Source organism: Gouania willdenowi, chromosome 5, assembly GCF_900634775.1.
Source record: "Gouania willdenowi chromosome 5, fGouWil2.1, whole genome shotgun sequence".
NCBI classification, from domain to species: domain Eukaryota; kingdom Metazoa; phylum Chordata; class Actinopteri; order Blenniiformes; family Gobiesocidae; genus Gouania; species Gouania willdenowi.
Genome location: NC_041048.1, coordinates 6,979,950 through 7,001,647, shown reverse-complemented (window position 1 = coordinate 7,001,647; position 21,698 = coordinate 6,979,950). Strand labels below are relative to the sequence as shown.

Genomic DNA, 21,698 nt, shown 5'->3' with positions numbered 1-21,698 from the left:
TATAGGGGTCTATAGGACAAAGGTGGGACTTATATTCATTGACATATATGAATGACCACTGGCAGTAGACCATAGTAAAAGATTAGTTAGGTGTTATTGGTATCAAATCTTGCCACAGTTCCCTTGCATCCAGTAAACATCTCATGTATAAACTTAAAAAGGAAGATACAAGATCTTGCACAATTAGAACTTAATTTATTTACCACAAAGGCATTTGTATAAAATAGGAGGTTTGTCAAAATGTACAATTCTCAGGCTCTAAGTACAGCTAAATGTATAAACTCTAAAACAGTGCCATGCCAAATGTGCCATGTGGGTAACAACATAATAGGTAGAAACCCCAACCTGAACTGAAGAAAGTGGCTGGGCGTTGATCAGAAATGGCACAGCTAAGAACACATGGAATATGTTTAAATTGCCTCGACCATAAAACAGAAATAAGAAAAATAATCACAAAAAAAAAAAACAATTTACTCAGTAATGATTGGGTGTAGAAATGTAACAAATTACTTCTTTTAAAATGAACTTAGGTACAAGTCAAATTATTGATTTAGAAACTCCAAAAAGTAGAAGCACCCATAAAAAGCAACTTAATTACAGTGACCTGAGTACATGTAATACATTACTTTCACCTCTGCTGAACCATGAATAAAGGTTCCACACTGTTCCTTTTGAAAATTGTCAGAAGTACCTGGATATTGTTGTCTGTTCCCTGGTTGGTAAAAGCCTCCATCATTCTAATTTATAAACTGTGCTTTTCAATGGACCAAAATGTATTAGGAGAGTAGCAATCACTTTTTGAATCAGGGCTGTATATAGAGCAGTTTCTCTCAAATGGGGGTACGGACATTAAGTATATATCCTTGAGTTTACACACTCCAGTACAGTCAGTGGGAATATGCACCTATTCAAGTTGGTTGCAACACGCCAATAACCATGAGAGACAGAAAGATGAAATGGGGGTACGTGATGGCACTACTTGAGAGAGAGAGAGATGAAAATTAACAAATGAAAGCATTCAAAATATGGGGTTTTATGATGTTATTTTTAGTTGAACATGATAATCATAATAATGATAATGGAAATGATCTTGATTAGAACATGAACTATAAATACAGTACAAGAGTCAGACTTTGTTCCACACCGTGCAGGAGATGACTGGAAATGATAAAAATTACAGAAATAAGTTCATTAAGGAGGCTCTAAATACTGTTTAATTCCACTTGTTTACAGAATCAGATTCTTTAAAATGCAAATTATTACTCATTCATTCCATCATTATGCTCTATAGTGTTTTTTCATAGAATTGTGAGCAAAATGTTGTAGTCAGACAAAGTGGGAACTTGGATTCAGAAATAAGAGAAAGGGGTACATGAGCCCAAAAAGTCCAAGAAGCCAAAGTTGCAGGATCACCAACCTCTATAAGTAATATACACTGAAATCTAGATGCGTACCTGGTCACAACAAGATGCAACAATCTATAAGTGTTAACATATTAGCATTTATATTGTTTTCTATTTCATGCCATTTATTATACTTGAGACTTTATTGTTTAATTATACCGGAGTATGTCATTCAACATATTGCTCCCCGCAGGCCCCAAGCCTTACTTGGTAATTGCCTTCAAATCCCGTTCACCCCAGACACACTCCATCAGGAAGATTTCCTCCACGTTCTCAGTCATTTGTCTGGAGGGCTGTGGTTTGTGACTAAATAGTAAAAAGCTGTTATCCAGCCGCAATGACTCAAGCGAGCTCTAAAAAAACAAGCAAATCAATAACGAGATAAAGAAGACGCACTGTTTGCAAATGATGAACAGTGTTTTCACTGTTTTTTCAAAGGAAACACGGTGAAACAGTCTAGTATTATAAACATTTGGAAGACAGATTTGTTTACACTTGATAACACACGTCAAAAGCACCTTGAATTTGCTCTAACGTCATGAAACAATATGTGTGGGATACACAATTACGTATACTGTATATACACAGTGTTATATCTCCACCCCTTCACTAACTTCCTGTGTGGGACTGGCTGAGTGGTTAATGGCCTACGCCTGGGGCCTGAACTAATTGGAGCTATCCACCTGCACTCCCCACACACTATTTAATGCTGTATTCAATTGCACTCGGAACCTGGAAAAATCGCCAATTTCGACCTTCAAGGTAAATACGTTTCATTCAGTAAGTAAAACATGACTGGCCACAATAAGCTGATGTTTGTTTTTATCATTTTTCGAGGAGCAAAAAATTCCTTTCCCGGGAAATATATTAGCTCCTCGAGGCTAAGACAGAGAGCGAGAGAAACGTCATATACCGTAAGTATTCCGGAAGTCAGGGATCCGGGTAAGTTGTGAGATTTCTGCCAACACCTGTCGCCATATTTTTGGGGGGTAACGCATTGACTCCTGTTGTAACAGAAAAGGTTTCACCATGCTGAAGAGCTGTTGTGTGTTTGGCTGTTTGTCCAACGTAAAAAATAATACAGATATTATTTTCTACATCATCGCAAAAGAAAAAAACAAAGAAACAAAGAAAACACTGGCTTTCCTTCATAGAATGGATGGGTAAAAACTGGTCCCCAAAAACATCCTGTTCCCATGTGTGCTCTCATAACTGGTTAGTGAACATTGAGGATTCTAAATACTGTATGTGTATTCATATATCCATTGTACCTTCGTTATAAAGTACACTGTGATTAATGGCGTGTGAGGATTTTACGGGTTGCTCACGGGGTCAATTGATTAGGTCATTGTAAAGATTTGGGAAGGTGAAATTGGGCCAATGTTTTTCATTATTCATCCAAGTGTTGGCTGGGACTTTGTATGGACACTAATATCCATAGCACTGATAACTTAGCCTTATATCGTCTCCTAGCCTCTTCTGGTAGCGATTCTTGATAGTTGTATGCCATACCGGGATATAAATCACTCCTGTACGGAAATAAATGTGTTTTTGTCATTGGACAAACAGGAGGCGGACGGGTTATTTTCCCACATTTTAAGATGGTGCCAGTTAATTTACTACCGCAAACTTCATCTGTGATGTAAGCCCGACTTCCTGAATGACTTGAACTCACCAGCATGGGGAATCCAGCATGCGTCATTGCACCATAGACTGTAGAAAGAATGAATTAAACTATACGGGTATCACTACTTATGCAGAGCAGCGTTCAAATGAATAGAGGGAATGGAAATGCAAAGTTACTTTAGACTTTAAATAAACGGTTAATTTGACAACACTGAAAAGTAAAAGTTGAGGAGATAGTGACATCTCAAGTGTGCGCCACCATTTTGCTAAAATGTCATCTGATCTACTCAGGTTGCTTGGATTCTACCCGAATTCCTGAGTTGGGGTCCCAAACTCAAGGGTCATTTTATTGCACTTTTCTGATTCGTTCTGTCAGATTATCGGATATCTGAGTTCCAAGTGCAACCGAATGCAGCATAAGAGCGGTCACATCACTGGGAAGGAAGGCTCAGTTCTGCTTCTGACACTTGTGTTCTTTTTGTTTCTGCGTTTGCTTGTTTTTGGACTCGTCTGTTAATGATGTGAGTTTGGAGTTTAGTTTAGCTAAATGCTGCTCCTGTTTTCCCCATTCAGACGATAAGCGAGTTCTGTTTTATGTTGACCATCTGTTTAAGTTCCTGTACTTTGTGAGTTGTTCTTTCTCCATCTGTCTTCTTAGTTTATTTGAGAAAATATATTGTTTTGTTTGGAATGCATCTTGGTTTATTTTTGCTTTTTCAGTGCAAGTGTCCATCATTGGCCTTCAAGCGACTTTGTGTTTGGTGTCAAATTAAAATGCCGTCTAATGACACGACCTCAGGCTTCAAAATAAAAGTCGTCAGACTCAATGGCACGACATGACATACAGTATTTTGAAGAAACCGGAAATATACATCATCAATATGTGCTGCTTTGGATACGATAGTAAGGTGAAAGCTATTGTTTTCTATTTTATTTTTTAAAGATTAAGTCATATTAACGTTTCATTTAACTGTGTATTTGTTGATCAATCTTAACTTTTAAAAAATAAATGAAAAGAACGCTCTTTTCAACTTCTTCATGTGTACTTCCGGTTCCTTCAAAATAAAACGCCATATCATGTTTTACGGACTGATGCCTTTGAGTCTGACGACATTTATTATGAAGCCTGAGGCCATTTTATTTGACGGAGGTTTTGCTGAGACATGAGTCCGTTTGGTCTGATAAAATGACAGAGGTTTACCTGATACCTCACTCTGAGACCTGAGGAGGTCCTAAAATGTACACTGTATTGGTGACATTAGTATGTCTACGACGTTGAGCAGCAATCTGGGATTAGTTTCACTATTAGTCGTAACAACAGTTCGCTCTAAGTTTGAATCATTTCTGTGCTGTTAAATATTTATTTTATGGGTTTGCTCTGAAAGACCTCTACAGGCTACAATTGTATAAAAAGTTATGGTGCAGCTAATAAAAGCTGGGCGGTTATGTGATTAAAGCAACTTGGGAAAATCCAAAAGAACAGTTTAATGCCTTCAAAAACACATTTTACAAAACATAAATAAGTGACACATTAAAAACTAAGCTTAGAGATGCTGAAACAGCATCTTTAGTTATCATGACACACTTTGTTCCAATTCCAGTTTGATTTCCTTCAGGGTTGGGGTCAATTATATTTTTCAGTTACAGTTGAGTTTTCAATTACGGTGACCATGCTTTTTTCCAATTATAATTGAATAATTTTTTTTTATCCTCAGTCATTTACAATTAGGTTTTCAATTACTAAAGTTAAATTACAATTACTGAGCCTGAGATAAATAACCTAATAAAAGTTAACCTTCCTCTTGTGTTAGCTTTCTGTTAGCATTTGTTTTTATAACGGGCCCTAAATCAGCTGTAAAATACACTGTTGGTTACCTTGTTTGGCTTCCTAATCAATGAAAATATAGGTTTTAATATTTTTGGTGCGGGAGTCTGAGCCTTTTTTTTTTTTCAGCACACCCCTCCATTTAATTTTTTTTTTAAATGGTAAAATGTGGGTAAGCTTGATATGAAACATATTTGAATAATTGTTAACTACATATGTGTAGAACATGATTCCTTAGTTTTGCATTAAATTATAATTGACATTTTTTATAGATATTTCATGGCTAAGTGAGTAGTCTAAACTCAATTACAATTTAATTATGACGGCAACAGATTTTTAAAATTATCATTATGCCATAATTGCAATTAATTATCAATTACGTTATGCAATTATATTTGACCCCAACCCTGATTTCCTTCATTTCTTTTATTGGTTTTGCACATGGTGTTCTGTGTAGACCAAAAGTGCACACTTCTTCTGTGTTTGTAATTCTCAGCACCATGGATAGCGACAGTCACTCATCCTCTGTTCCACAGCATTTGAGTGTGTGTTCATGACTGCAGGTTTCTGCTGTGCCACATTTTACCCATAGATCCTCCTGTGAAACATGAAAACACACAACAATTTTTCTCCCCAGTGGAAAAATAATTACACCTCTGACAGGCCCGTCCATGTCTCATATCACACCATCATCCCTGTATTTCCCCAGCAGCTTTAAAGTCTATATTGAGTAGCCTCGTGTGCACCATTTCAAAGGTAAAGCTGGCATGTGTGTGCTGTCAAACTGAGTGACAGCAGGAAGAGATGATGACCCCGTACCTGCTTCTGCTTCATGCCTTAATAAGTGCAGCCTTTATAGTACTCAACCTGAGAAAGAGCTGCTTTATCAAGCATCTGATGAGAAAGTGCTGCTGGGGTTGTATCCTGGCTCCTGTGTGTGTGGAGTGAATTATTTCACCTCTCATCTCGTCTCTTAAAACGCATTTCAGCGTCCAAACGCTGCTACTGCAAAACAAATCTGATGTTAACATTCCCAGTGCTACAATATAACTGTAGTTTAGTGAAAATTTGTTTTTAGATTATTTGTAGAAGAATCACATATTGCCCTGTCCCTAATGGCTTTTCCCCTTTGTTTTATTCTATTTCGGATGCACCTCGATCCTTGTTTGTTTGTAAAGGCAGTTTCTGTGAGCTTGTTCTTAGTCAATACTCAAGCATGTAACAATTTGACAAAAACAGCACATTTTTCACCCATTCATGCACCTTCTAAAAAAGATTCTCATTGAGTATCAGTCAGATTTCAGGCATTGATTGAAGGCATTCATTTAAGTGCAAATTCTCTTGAAAAAGTATAAATTTTCACCTGAGTTTTGTAATAATAATATCGTAAGCAAAGCAAAGTGACAGCGATTGTGATGGTGTACCCCCACCTAAAGTCCAATGAGAGCTGGAGATTGGTACCAGCAGACCCCCGTGACCCTAAAAAAAGGATCAAGTGGGTCAGGAAATGGTTGGATTCTACATAGAAAGAGTTCACGATACAATAGAAGATAATGGCTTCCGATAACAATACGATACAATACTTTGGAAACAAAAAAAAGACAAAAAATTTGCAGTTGGAAAAGTAACCATGCTCTCATTTTTACTTTCATTTTGAGACTTCTTAAATTAATGTATTTTCTGACCCGCTCGCTCCTTGTTTCAGGGTCATGAGGATCAGTAGGAATATAGAAGAAAAAACAACATAAATGAGACGATTTTTTTTCCTTATATAAAATGCAAAAGTAACACTGCGGATAGAGACTGATAATTCATCCCAGTCTCAAACCAAATCATGTCATCATCATGACATTTAAAGAAAATTATTCTATTTCTGAATGAACTTTGTAAAATAAGTTTTTTAAAACAAACTATAAAAGTTTACTCACTTGTAACGTTTAATATCACGATATATTATAGTATGTTAAATAGTCCCACCTTTACAACAGTTATTAGTCATTCCTGAAGCCTGTATGCAACATGGTCACTCTCATTTAGAATAGAATAGAATAGAATACACCTTTATTCATCACCAGAGGTGAAATTATCATTTGCTGCAACATGAGAGCAGAGAGTAAGAACAAAAATAAAATATAAATACCAGCATAGGATGATAGTGCAAAAAGTAGGACATACATTTAGTTACTACTCTTCAGTCTTAAGGTTGTTTTTTTACTTTTTTGTTTATTTTGCAGTTGCCTACATTTGTATCTGAAGTGATAAAGCACAGATCTCAAAATGATGGTTGTATCTCCAGCAACTGATTTCAAAACTAAGTAAAAAGGAACAGAAGGAACAGGCGCTCTGATAGGATAAAAACCCACTTTAATGTGACATTCAAAGTTGCTCTTTGATTTCAATGCGTTTCTCTGCACACTGTAATCAAATAATAATGAATAGCTTTCTCTGTCTGCTTTCCTCAGTCAATGTTTTTATAATATTCAAACCATTCCGACAATGTAGACTTGTTGCTAGAAAAGGCTTTTCTTTTCATATAATTTGTGCCCTGCTGCATTGCATATTAACTTCTGTAAAGTTGTCAAACAGTTCAAAATTTCAGCACACCACAATGTCTGTGCGGTTTGTTGGAGTCAGTGGGTGTTTGGGTATAATGGGCTATTTTATGCCATTACGTCATTCATTTTGAGCTCTTTATTACAGTAGAAAGCAAATGTAATGGACCTTTTTTGCCTCACAGTTGGGGAATTTTAGTATGTTAGCTAAATCTACGGCGCCATTCACCAACTTAAAAGATGGAAAAACCTCTGAATAAGCTTTCTTTGCTCAACATTGTGCGTGAAAAATAGAAAAATATTTATTTCTTTGCACTCAAAGAACTTTAACACTGTTCAAGAATATTTGATTGCACATTTTACGTACTTTTTATGTGTTTTGAAAAAAAATAGTCAAACCTTTTCCTATAGCGGTTACAATTTGTACCCAATTTGTTGAAATTTTGTTGGAGGACCAACTTTAAAGGGGGGGCAACAGAAAACATTTGGGAACCATGGATTTAGAAAGTGGATGTTCTCCCTTTCAAAGGGTAGAACATGTTTTTCTTTTGTCTGACTTTATTCCCTGAGATGTGTAAAGTCATTTTAGAATCCTCAACGCTGTGCATTTGTTGCAAGTTTATCATTCTTCTGCAGGTTTCACAACCAAAACAACCTTTTCTTCCTCTAAATTATTTTTTTCCAAATGTTTGTGAACAACTATTCCTAATAAAAGGAGTCCTCTCGTACAACAAAACTAAAAGCACCAGATCGCGACCCTTAATTTTAGTCCGACTGACACGGAGGAATCATTTTACTCTATGGCTGTGTTCAAAATTGCATACTAACGCACTACACACTCAATGAGTATATACTGTCTACTATTAACTATAAGAATGGTTAGTCTGGTGACCATTCCCACTGAAGTTAGTATACTTCCAATAATTTTAAGGGAGAAAGTGATCAAGTAGAATATCAACATGAAACACATTTCATACCAACATTTTGTAGATGTTCGTAGACACACCATTGTACGACTGACAAAACTTCCAGTTAACTTCAAAACAAGAGTCATATTTACAAAAGGGTGCTTAAAGAAGAAGAGATCCTTTTGTTTTGAAAAGGTGACATTTGATTTTTAGCTTGAAGCCGGTGTCACGGCGGAACTGGCAAAAATTCATTTTCCGGTAGTGGGCATGCTCATAATCGATCTCAGTACGAGGTAAACTCAGACCGTGACACCGGTTCCAGGACGATTTTGCATTCAGCTTGCAATGCATCATGGGGTGGTTGAGTATGACTAGTGTGCCCACCGTGCATGTATATTTCAAAAAGGTCTGAATATAGTATACATCTGGGTATTTCTAACGTACTCAATCTTTTCATACTATCTAATGTGAACGCACTACATACTCATTTTGATGGCAGACTTAGTATGAGCAGTACGTTTGTATGACATTTCAAACACAGCCTATGTACTGTATGCCAAAGATACTAACAAATCTATTGACAAAATAATTGCAGTAATATATAAGATTGTACATTAGTTTCAATCAGGTAAATATGAGCAGATACATTGTCTTTCTTGTCCTCTTCGTCACATGGTTTTCCTTCCAACAGGGAACAGAAGGGTGATGTATTGATGATGCTCATCAAATATGAGGTTAGAAGGCAACGTTCTCACATATTTTAAGTGCAGGTCGCTTCATAAAAGACAATTAGACCTGATGGAGAACACGTTGTTAAACAGCTTTATGATCTGTGTTGATTGACTGTGGGAGGTCATATTGTTCTAATCTGTATAATATGGAGCGGCACATAAAGTCAGAGTAAAGTCAAGTTAATAAACATAATACCATGGTCAGGCTTGGGGTCAATTACATATTTCAGTTACAATTACATCTTCAATTATCCATGTTCAATTACAACTCAATTATGATTACAGTAACCAGCATTTTTTCCAATTACGATAAAATTACAATTATCTTTTATCCTCGGAAATGCAATTCTGATTATGTTTTCAATTACTAAAGTTTAATTACAATTAATCACAGTTACTAAGCCTTTAATAAATAAGCCCATAAAACATGATCTTTTGTGTTAGCTTCCTGTTAGCATTTCTTATGATAACGGGTCCTAATCCGCTGAAAAACGCTCTAAAAACAAATCTATAAACTAATTGATTACTTATCTAGTAGTTACCTTGTTATTCTTCCTAATCAATGAAAATATATATCAAATTCTATAAAATGGTAAAATGTGGGAAAGCGTGAAACATACTTTAATAACTACAAATGTGTAGAACTGTATATAGAACTGGAACCTGGTTCCCCAGTTTTCCGTTAAATTACAATTGATTTTTTGAGAATTTTCATGGCAATTAAAATTACAAAGTTAATTATCTAAACCTAATTCCAATTACGACATCAACAGATTTTTAAAATTAGAATTACAATTATAATTACTTTATAATTGTAATTATCAACTACACAATTACATTTATAATTGACCCTGACCATGGTATATATAGGGTTTGGTAAGGGTACGTGTTAGAAAATGCGCTCGTATTTCTGAGTATGAACTTTGTATTTCTCTTAGTAACTGAGGAATAAGAGACTTGAAGATCTATGATGGTGTTTCCATTACTGTGCTGAAGCTATAGTCATAAATTGGCTTGTCTGACTGGATAGCATAACCAAGAAGGAAGAAAAATGCCATGGAGAACATTAAACCATGAATGATGGGAATTATATTAACATTTAAATGAGACAGTCATGGTCCAGCGGGATTGCAAGTTTGGAGCATTTATGGTGTGTGGATGATATATAGTGAGAACATTAGATTTTATTAATTTTTTTCCCTGTTTTGTTACACGCTTGTTTCATTCTGTAGACTACGACGGTTTATTTCTCAACATCATCTTAATGAAACTGATATGGTCATTAAGTACTGTCGGTAATTTATTAGCAACTTGAATTAAGAGGAAAAGAATGAGAAGCAGCAACTACGGGGTATAAAACTGCTTATTTGTGTTAGTTTCACCTTATGTGTCTGATATTTGTTGTCACAGGAATCCATTCCCTTGATTCCCTCCGCTGCAGCTCCAGCAGGCTATAAGCAATCACAGCAAAACATGCCCATAGGGGCTCAGGGGAGAGGGAATGAATGAAAGCAGCGCGTAGAGCCAATGACCTTTGCAGACTCATAGCATGATAAATGTCAAAGGTTTTCTGTTTTTAATTTGTCAGAGTTTCCAGAGAAGCCTGACCTATGCCTACTTTCAGCCACGCCGTTCCCATCACAGCAGTCGCTGAAGCGGCACCTTAAAACCCATTACTACCCGACTTTGCAGGGGGGGGGGTTTGCTGTCAAAACTGTAAATTAGCTCATTTGCAACCATTCATAATGCACTGTAGCACAAAGCAGAATGTTTTCCTCCAGCAAAGGTATGATATTGCGTATTGCAGTTTGGCAAATGTGACATATTGCAGACAGAAGAAGTTACATGAATCCAGATGTTTGGCTACGTGTTATCTGGAGCATAATGTCGTGGTGATAGGCCCCTATGAAGGCCCCCTAAGTCTTGTCCGGACCAATCCGTGGATTTTAAAATCTTATGAAAATGTCCGGGTATCCCACAGACCCTGAATTAGGGAGACCAGATTTTTTAAAACTCAAAACCGGAACAGTAATTTAATTAAAGAAGATGTCAGGTTTTCAAAGGAAACAATTTGCATATGTTTTTATTTGTAATGAATTTATTTTTGGCATCATGAAGGAGAGACCGTAAGAGGAAGCAAACGAGCAATATTGTCAATGCCATCGACCAATCAGCATCGAGTTGCAAACACGTGGCAGACTTTTGAGTTTTTTAGTTGGTTTATATTGCAAGCGCTACTATGGCAACCGCTGTGACTGACAGCTCACAGTCCACAGAGATCACGTTTCTAAGCGAATGCGCTGCTGTTTTCAGGGTCTTTACTGTCAGCGGCAACAGACGTCCATTTCTTAATAAACAGGACAAACAGGACTGAACTTGTGATAAACCGGGACAAATCAATGCATGCATCTCGGGAACATGTTTTCAAAGACCGTAACTCTCTGAATATTTGCTCTTTCTGAGAAATTCCAGCAGTTTCTGAAAGCTAATGAGTTGTTCTTTACAGTATCATGTCACTACGGTAATTTTACTCACATGTGATGAAATCCATAAAGATGCCGTTTTGTTTTGACAAAATCATCACACACGAGGCAGAGAGAAGAGACTGAAGGCCAAGATGGATTGACAGAGACTAAATACAGGTGGATTTAATAAAAACATTTTAGCAGAAAGACCCTCCTGGATGATAAAACCTCCATGGAGGTTCAGAGAGGGAATTGAAAACAATGGAGAAACTAGGAGATACTTAGAATGTAGGAAGTTAAATTTACGTTACATTTTTGGATGAATAAATGTTGTCCAGCTTTTCTGTAGCTGGTCTTTACATGTGGATATTAACAACTTTTTTGTTTACTATATTATGGTCACCCTACCCCGGTGCAAATATGTTTTGTGCCCCCACCCCTGCCCTAAACCTATCAATACACAACTAAACACAAACAATATAGGCCCAGTTTAGTCTGTGCGAATAATAAGCCTACAGGAACCAGATTAGTCTTGGCTGATAGCTTGACTCGCTAGCTGGTTCGCTAGCTTTTGCTTAAGTTGCAGAGTAAAAAATGTGTCTTATTTGGTAATTGTAACTTTAGACTTGTCCTGCTCCTTTCGTTTCTTACTCTTTTGTGTACTGCTTTTTTGTTTGGGCTTGCTACCTTTTCTATTCAACTAGCATCCACTTGCTTTTTTTGTCTTGCTGCTTGATGGTCACACCGTCGTTATTACGTCACAGCGCATTATTCTCTCTTTGCCGAACTGGACCTCTTGTATTTTGGTGCGTTGCAGGTACAATCAGAGAAACCAGGCTTCTCCAATGTAGTGAATTATTGAATATTGGCAGAATAAGAAGCTTTTTCCTGATGAAGGTATTCATCACTATAACAGATATTGGCACAGACGACAGCTGCAATGGCCCTAACTGCTCTTTTTTTAATACACTGTTAAAACATATCATTTTCATATCATATCAACTATCATTTTCAAATGCCATTTTCAAATACATCTCTTAAATAGCGTTCTTGTATTGAAATAAAATTGAAATCATAAAGGTCTGAAAAAGTCTGAAGAATAGATAGTGGACGATAGTTTCCTTAAGTAGAAGGACGACAAAGGATTTCTCACAACTCTAACCATTCTTTGTTTGTAGGCTGAAGAGCGAGATCAATGGAAGGCTAGCTCTAGTCATTAAAAGACCCACTGGTCGATTCCACATTACAGCCTCTCTTCAGCATTATTAGGGTTTCGATATTTCTGCTTCCACATGATTTTTTTTTCCTAGAAAGATGCTTCGTTTCCAAACAACATTTCCTTTGAACAACACATGTTTAGGATGTGAAGGTTTCCCAGATATCTGCTTTATGGTAGATAAAGAGGGAACACACAATAGACAGTAACAGACTGAGTCATTATATATCACTAGCGTTCAAAAATGTGCTGAACCTCGCAACAGAGAGTGAGCCTAAGGACTAATTCTTTTCCATTATTACCCACAGTGCAGCTCTCTACAGCATGCAGTGTCCCTATAGGATGACATTCATGTATACGCTCACATGAAGTGTTTTCGGCTTGGACATCTTTTAATGGTCTCCACTATGAATAGAAATATGTCCTAAAGAAATACTGGGCTCTTCGCTAGCATCTCATTTTATCTACAAAGAATACAACAGGTATTTTATTTGAATGGAAATAAAGTAATTCACCCAATGAACATATGTTGCATGTTGAAATACTGAGTTTTCATTGGTTACGTTTTGTTTTGGACTGGAGGGCCAATAGGAAGCCTCAGTCCATGCTCCTCCCATCTTATCATTGTTTTCGGTTTCTGTAACTAGCTAACCAGTGTGTATTCTTCCTTACACTAATAAGCTAGTATACACTTTTACCATCACTATTTCACTAATGCTTCTGCCAATATTGATATAATTTAAGACTGTGATTCGTACCTGCGATGTTTTCAGCACCATAACATAGCTGAGTGAGTAAATTCATCTGGGAAGAACTTCCGTTGTATAGAAGAAGTAGATGTTAGCAATATGAGTCAACTACCGTGATCGCAGTCCTTTCTAAGATAATGAGCTAGCACATTACGCTCAGTAATTAAAACTTATCTGTAAATTCAATTACAAAAGTACAGACGATATTTAGTGCTGTTGATGTCGATACTTCCTGTCTCACAAAGTTCGTGAAATGGAGATTGATTGATTTTTTCATACTTGGCAACACAATTTGCTCATATTTTTTGTGCTGCAGAGAAGAATATTTATTCCTTTTGAGCAGCTACGCAACACGTTTTCTGTTCATATCACATAATGTTAACCATAACCATAATAAGATGCAATTACACAAAAAATGCAGGAACGGTGGTGTCACACACGCAGTAGACTGGGCCTTCTTCTTTACTAAATCATGCTTATTTCTTTATTTTGTAACGACAAATATTGTAATTGGAACCCAAACCTACAGAATCTCTCAGGATAGTTAGTGTGTGTGTGTCATTGCAACAAAACACAAAGTCACAAAGGTTTCTTTTGTTCACATTTAGATGGCAAGTGAAAACGGTGTCACAGTAGCTTCACATTGGTTATAAAAACATTTAAATGCATGGATTTTAAATGACTAAATGATGACACAATAATTAAAATCTCCTCGGGCAGGCTGAGCTCTGTTTGCAGAGGCTTTTTAAACAAATCTGGGACAATCGACAAGAAGTGGAAAGAACATTAAGAATTAATTTATTATTTATTTATATTCAACATCTTTGAGGTTTATTAGTAAGTCATGGGATTTTAAACTAGGTGGTATAAGGTAATATAGGAACAAAGGAAAAATGAAAATAATTTTATGAATCAGGTAACTCTATTAACAGCGATCGTGCAGTTAGGCTAAAATTGTACTACCACCTGCCTGTCCATCAAGACCTTTGCATGAAACTTCTTTCATTTTGAAAAACCTGGCAGCTCCATTAGGGCTAATCTAGCACCGCCGCTGTGCTATCGATGGTTTGCATCACTGTATTCTTCCCCCAGACAAATGAGTCAATATGATATTCAGTGCATTGAGGCTCCCGTTTTTTTTTTTCTTAAAGAAAGAAAACTGTGAGAGAATGCTGACAGCCTGACCTGCTCACTTACTGAAAATTGCTTTCTGACCTGAATGACACCTAGAGATGGAACAAAGGCACCGTTCTTGTTTGTAGCATCTAATACTTCAGCCAAACCTTGTAGGATACAAAAGTTAACAATGCACAAATAATTGACTGCTTCCTTTATACAGTACATGCATGAATAGGTGGACAATACTTTATATACCAGGTTCATTCAAGTTCAGCTTCAACCAACCTGATTTGACCTTGACTGAACAAAACAGTCTGCACATGCTGTCAAAGGTCAACATTACAAGAAGTGCTGTCTTTTAAAGATGTTATTGCGATTAAATAAATGTATTTATTTTATTGCATAATTCACACTTTTATACAAATATGTATTATTTCATTTCAACAAATACGTTTATTAAAGCTTTTTACTCATTTACAGAGATGGTAATTTATTAGAAGATATGTTTTTGTATTTATTAAAACTGATGGTACTTGGTGGCAGGGTTGAGGTAAGTTATAATTGTAATTGCGTAATTGATCATTATTTACAATTATGGCATAATTGTAAATTTAAAAATCTGTTGCTGTCGTAATCGTTATTAAATCGTAATTGAGTTCAGATAATTGACTTTGCAATTGTAATTGCCATGAAAATTCTCTAAGAATTGCCATTTATAATTTAACGGAAAACTGGGGAACCATGTTACAGTTCTATGTACAGTTCTACACACAGTAGTTGACAATTATTAAAATATGTTTCATATCAAGATTTCCCACATCTTATCATTTAAAAAAAATGTAAACTCTTTCCTGTGTCTCGTCAAACATCAATCAGGAATGTAGACCTTTTTATTCATTTATTTCTGATGTTTTGCTTGTTTTAGAATTTCACCGTTTGGTGTATTTTAAAGAGTTTTGCCACAAATTATTATTGATGAATGAGAAAAAAGTCTGTATATCCATGTAAAAAAAAAAAAATTTATGACGTTAAAAAATAAACTGACCTCCTGAGAGGAGTTCGAGTACCCCTAGGAGTGCACGTACCCCAGTTTGGGAACCACTGATATAGATGTCCTGGGTGACCTCAAACCAGTGCTCTTTCTTTGGGGGTTCGACATTGTACCAGTTATGTTAATTATGTCATTTATGGTTGTGTTCACCATCTTCCAGAAAGATTTCAGTTTAGCACAGCTCCAAAAATCCTGTGCGACCAAGACTGACTCTTTATTTAATCATTTTCCACTCTCTCTTTCTCTAGTACCCCCTGTAGTGCCATTTCTTACCCACATTTGAGAAACACTGCCTTAAAGTATTGAAACACCCTGTTCCAGTTCATTTGTAATACCCTAAATCAATCTAGAGGTGGCGCTCTAGCCCCCTTACCTGCAGTGCAAATGTACTCTATTTTTTTAATTGCAGCATGCTTCCCAAAAGCCCAGAGTGTTGTCCCCCACCCACATATCTAAAATCTTGTCTTCCTTCATCGGAACCCGTTACAAACACTACAACAAATCCAATGCATTTGACTTTGATGTGTGAGGTATTTAACCTTTGAAGACTTTGAAGAGAGCAGATTTCTTTCAGCCTTTCAGCGAGACTGATTTGGCCCTGTTTGATGTAATTACTCTATGTTGCACAGCTCTATGTCACACAGCAGAGCATCAGATCTGTAATTTAGCTCTAAGTGGGGTAGCATAACACTGAAAAAAGCACAAGTGGGCTCAGTGTTTCAGAGCACGTTAAAGTCATGATGCTTCTAACATGCCAGCAGCTCCACCTGGACCAATGCCATCCCATAATATATACATGTATCTCATTCATAATGTAGCAGCACTTGGAGGTCATAGATGTATAGAGTCTGTCAAAAATACACTACCGGAGAACATACTGTAACATAGATGCATTTAACTTTCTGTTTGATATGTAAGGGCAGCAGGTTCGTGTCAGTTTCTTCCCACATTATTCCGCACTTCCTTCACCTTTTTGTCGAGGGTGGAGCGAGATATGAGTTCATACATGCCTCGTGTTGTATAACTTTACAAGGTCTGTTGCTTCCAGGCACAGATAGAAATCTATGACCGTCTAATAGGGCCAGTAAATGTCTTCCCCAGCCTTGGATTTAAGAGTTGTGTGAAAACATCCTGCTGCTTTCAGGGCTTTTGTCAAAGACATTGAACAGATGGATGCAGGAAGAATGTGGACCAACAAATCATTGAAATTCAAATTGTCCTTAGGGGAAATGCCATTTAAAAGATTTTGAACTAACTAATTTCCATTAAAGATAGTTTTTGTGTGGGTTACTCTGTGAATTGGACCTTGGCAACTCTGCCCCACAGCAAAAAAAAAAAAAAGAGGGATGTTTGTGTGCGTGGGTTTTTCACTCAGTCTTCAGTTTTATTGGAGTCTCAAAACAATCCTAAGAGTGTATACTGGTTTTACATTATTGTAATTTGGATGACATTTCTTTTTAGCTTTACAACCAAAACCGTTCTTATGTGTTTTAGGATTGTGGAAGGAAATCAAAGTGAAACAACAGAACATAGAACTTTAACCCATAACATACACAGCCACACCCTGGGATGGGCTTGAAATCAGTGCAGGGTGTCCACGCCCTTACACCCAAGGACTGTATGAGTTTATACAGCTTCATCGAGCCCTGATTATGAGGCAGGGGGCCTTTCAAGGCTTTTAACCAGGCTAAATTTAAAATGCTTTTTTGTGGGAACTCTTTTATCTCCAAGTGGTGGCTAATCTTAGTATTAAGGACCTCTCCTACAGTTGATACATTTAAAACTTGTTTAAAAACCTTTTTATATGCTGTGGCTTTCAAACCGGACTGAGAACTGGCATTTTTGGTTCTGTATTTTCATTTACTTGATCTCTTTTTCTTTTACTTGTTGTTTTGAATGTGCTCTATAAATAAAATTGACCATAAACATGCAGCCTTTTAACTCTTTATTATTTAACCTTTTTAACATTTAACTTTTTATTTATTGTTTTGGTTTATTTTATTTATGATTATGTGGATATTATCTGTGGTAAAGCAACAGTCAGTTGAGTTTTAAAACAAATACAGACCACAGCACATTACAGTAATCAATGCAACATAGATCAACGATTTCCGTTTCCTGAAAAGCATTTACTTGAACAAGAAAAAGGTGATTTTATATTGAAATACTCTCCCTTTTTGCTTACTTAAATAACATATGTTATTAGGATATGTGTTTAGATGCAAAAATTGCACTGCAACCACCTATTTAGGATATTTTTATGAAAGTGGTTGTGAAAAAAACAACAAAGGTGGGCCTGAAAAATTATTGTTGACCATTCTTACCTGGAAAAAAAGCTCAAAAAAAACAAGTACTGTATACATTTTAATGTGCAAACATCAAACAGATGTTACAAAGCCAAAATAAAAAAAATGTTTTAAGAAACTGCTGCTTAGGGACTGCTGTGCCCCAATGCATAATGCCTTATTTGCATATAGCAAGAAACGGTTTGATGATTGGGCGTATGAAATAAAAAACTTGTTTCTGCTGTTAGTTAAGTTTGATTGACAACATAATTTAAGGCTTTGTAGGAGGAAAATACGTTTTAAGGTTGAAATACTGAATTTCGAAAATATTTTGTCTCTTCATTTTGGATGTTTTGATGCATTTAACTGATAATGCACTGTACATTTATGTTGGAGACAATCAGATGGTAACTACCAGTTCTGCAGGACTCTCCTTTTTTACTGATAATAGAACAAATCCCCTAAAGGGAGAATCAAGTAGTTAGGCATGATGTGCACAAGCCGAGCACCTCAACACAGTGTTACAGCTGCACTTTGCAGACTTGCTCCATCTTGTCTGCATTCCTGAGCGAACTCAAGGAAGTAGCTGGTGGAAAATTCCACCTTTGTGGCATTTATAGGATGAGGACGATAAAGGGCAGGCTTCTTGTTACTGCTTCGGAGCAGATTTAAAACTAAAAGGTTAAGGTTTTTATTTTTTTATTTTTCATTAAAGACCTATGTACAGTTTACTGAATCATTTACAGCCATTTTTAAATGAATAGTCATTAATATTTTTAGGATTTGTTATATAAAGTAATAATTCCTCCTTTTTGTCTTTTTAGACAACTCTTTTTCAGGAAATTTACTTTTTTCAGGAAATGTACATTTCCTTAAAAATTAGTTGTCTGAATAAATGAAACCTCAACAAAAAAAAAAAAACAAACTTAATGGAATTATTACGCTGAAGTCAAGGAAACATCAACGAGATCAGCAGACGCCTCTGAGGAAGACTGGCTGTTGACCGTTGAAACATGTCAGGAAATCAAAATACATTTCCTGAAAAATGTGTTATCTGAATAAATGAAACTTTAACATAAAATAATCTCTGTCCAAAAAAGCTGCAACTCGAGACACATTTCACAAAGCCATTTACCACTTAAACCCCTCCTTAAAAATCTCAACACAAGGTTATCTGTATAATGTGGATGATTGGAACAATGAAAAGCAAATTATGCACACTACTTTGTGACATTTACATTTGTTTGGCTCCTGTTTAGAGTTTATGGCTCGAGATAAACTTTAAAAGGAAACGAAAGAGAGAGGATAACAAAGGAGCTTATTCACTAATATGTCAAACCATTTTACTGATCACATGCTTTTATTTTGATAGGGTTTCAACTGTGTTTTTCCTAAGAGCTCAAATTTGATCAAATATATTTTTTGGTGTACAGCACAATAATGCATTTATAATTGCTTTGTGAATAGTTTTTCCAATAATCCACACCAGGGGTGGAGCAGCGATTTTAAAAGTGAAAGTGTTCAAAGGTTCGGGCAACCGTCAACTCCCAATTTAGTTTATTAAATTAATTTATTAAAGCTGTTGTGAAGTCAGTGATACCCAACATATGGCTCTTTGTCTTGATTTTAATTATTATTCCCCCAGAAAACCTTTTTACCTTTTTCTTTGGCCATTTTACAACATACTTTTTACATACCTTTTCCAAAACATTAGACACTTTTTTGTTTTTCAGATTGTATCATCCTTTTGCCAATAAATATCCCCTTTTCCTCATTTTTGTCCATTTTTGCAAGTTCTTTTTGACACTTTTATCCAATGTTTGTCAATTCTTTAACAATGTTTTTGCCACTTTTCATCCCAGCGACCTTTTGCCCAATAAATTCCATGCACTTATTTCCTTTTTTCCCTACATTTTGCCTCTTTTTGTTCCATATTTTTGTCCTTTTTTCACTATTGTTTGTCACATTTTGCTAAAGCTACCTTTTTCCATCACATACCACCTGTTTCTTCTTTTTTGTCAATTTAGTTTGCCACTCCTGACTGCTTTTGACCCGTTTCATCACTTTTCAAGAGTTTTTTATGCCACGTTTGGACCATTTTTTGCCACCTAGTACCAATGTTTTGTCACTTTACTTACACTTTAGTCATGGCTGTTAACCCTTTGTTTTCCTTCTTGGAACGGCAGCTTTGTCAAATGGCTGGCTGTGATTGGCTTGATCACCATTCGATCAATCTAACTGACAATACTTTTTCAACAATGAATCCCTCTGTGAGAAGTGAGGGGGATGAATTTTAGTTTTTATGAAAGTGTGGGTGTCACATCCCCCACGGGAGAGATACGCCTGATCCACACTGAACTTACAGTATCAAGTCTATTTAACAATTCATCAGATCCCATGTTCTTCCTTTGCATTTTTCAAATCACTCATCAAAACTCACCTTTTTAAACAAGCTTTTAACTTATGATTGTGGTGTATTTTCTGTATTTTTGTAAAGTGTCTGAGTTTTTGAAATGTATTATTCTTATTATTATTACGATGCTACACAGTACTGCTGGTGCTTTTTATGATACACAGAGCCTGGACCTCTTTATTGGTGATGTTAACAGCAAACTGTGGGAAATCAAATCTACTGATTCCCTTTCTATCAGAACCAGAGTTGCCTTCTAAAGCTACGCTAACGCCTAAGTTAGATCTGAACAGACAGAACCTTTGATTCCAACGTGCAACAGTGAGTCTTTGCTATAGCCTTAAATGTGCTCATCCCTTCCTTAGTCGACTTGTGATAGATTCAGATCTCAAAAAACTAAGAACATCCAAGACGAGCTGCAGCTTGGAACTGTTCTTAAGGCTTTTAAAGTGTCAAAAGTTCAAGTTTCAAGGCTATGTTTTTACAGCTGTTGCTATTGTTACAACACTGAGTATTATAAAGGATGCATAACAAGGATAAAAGTTACCTGGATTAAGTTTATTTGGACAAAATTAAAGATATCCAAACTAAGCTCATTTAACATCATGGTTTTCCCCATCTCACAATAACATTCCTCTTGGTAGCTGATGAAAATGTCATGTAATCATGCAATATAGTCATTCTGCATTTGTTGACTATGAATATTAGTTTTAATCCAGTGAAAAAACGTACATATGTAATAATACAGGCATAAACTATGTGATCATTGTATGGAAATGTTACTTTACTTTTGTATAATTGCGCAGTTCAGTGGTTTGTGGTTTGCAGTTTTGTTGTAGTGAAGACCCTGAATTCCATTCCAAAGAGTCCTTGACATGTGTTGTTTATACGTCTTCTTTCAGAGCTTTTCTGTAGCTACTCCAGTTTCCAATCAAATCATGCATTCAAGGAAAATTGGTCTTGGTTGGCCAAATATGTCGGTGTGCTGGTTAGCAGCAACTTGGAAGCAAAACGTTCACTCTGACCTGTAATTCTGTCGTCTTGATGAATAACAATGAAATAACATTGTGAATAAAAATCTCATTTTTATTGGACAACCACTAAATTGAATAATGTAATATGCATTCTCTTTTTTTCTTTATCCAGATTGAGACCTGCATGGGGATAAAAAGAGAAAGTAATTCACTGCAGAGTTATTTATAATTAACTTTACGCATTGAGAATACTGATGTTGCATGCATAAATATATATAATTTCAATTCTTGTCAAATCAGATTTCAGCTTTCAATGTTTACTCCAATCCTAGCTATAAGTCTGAGCGTATTAAAGATAAATATAACATTTGCAGAAGTTGATTT

General features: G+C 36.1%; 1 long non-coding RNA gene across 1 annotated transcript; it reads right to left on the bottom strand.

Moving 5' to 3' along the window:
• Window positions 1-4,555: 4,555 nt before the first annotated feature.
• LOC114462760 (uncharacterized) lies at window positions 4,556-20,195 on the bottom strand. The gene is made up of 3 exons (XR_003674025.1): window positions 20,065-20,195; window positions 19,610-19,615; window positions 4,556-4,567 (listed from the first exon to the last, which is right to left on the bottom strand). It is a non-coding gene; the product is annotated as an uncharacterized LOC114462760 (long non-coding RNA).
• Between the last annotated feature and the right edge of the window lie 1,503 nt (window positions 20,196-21,698).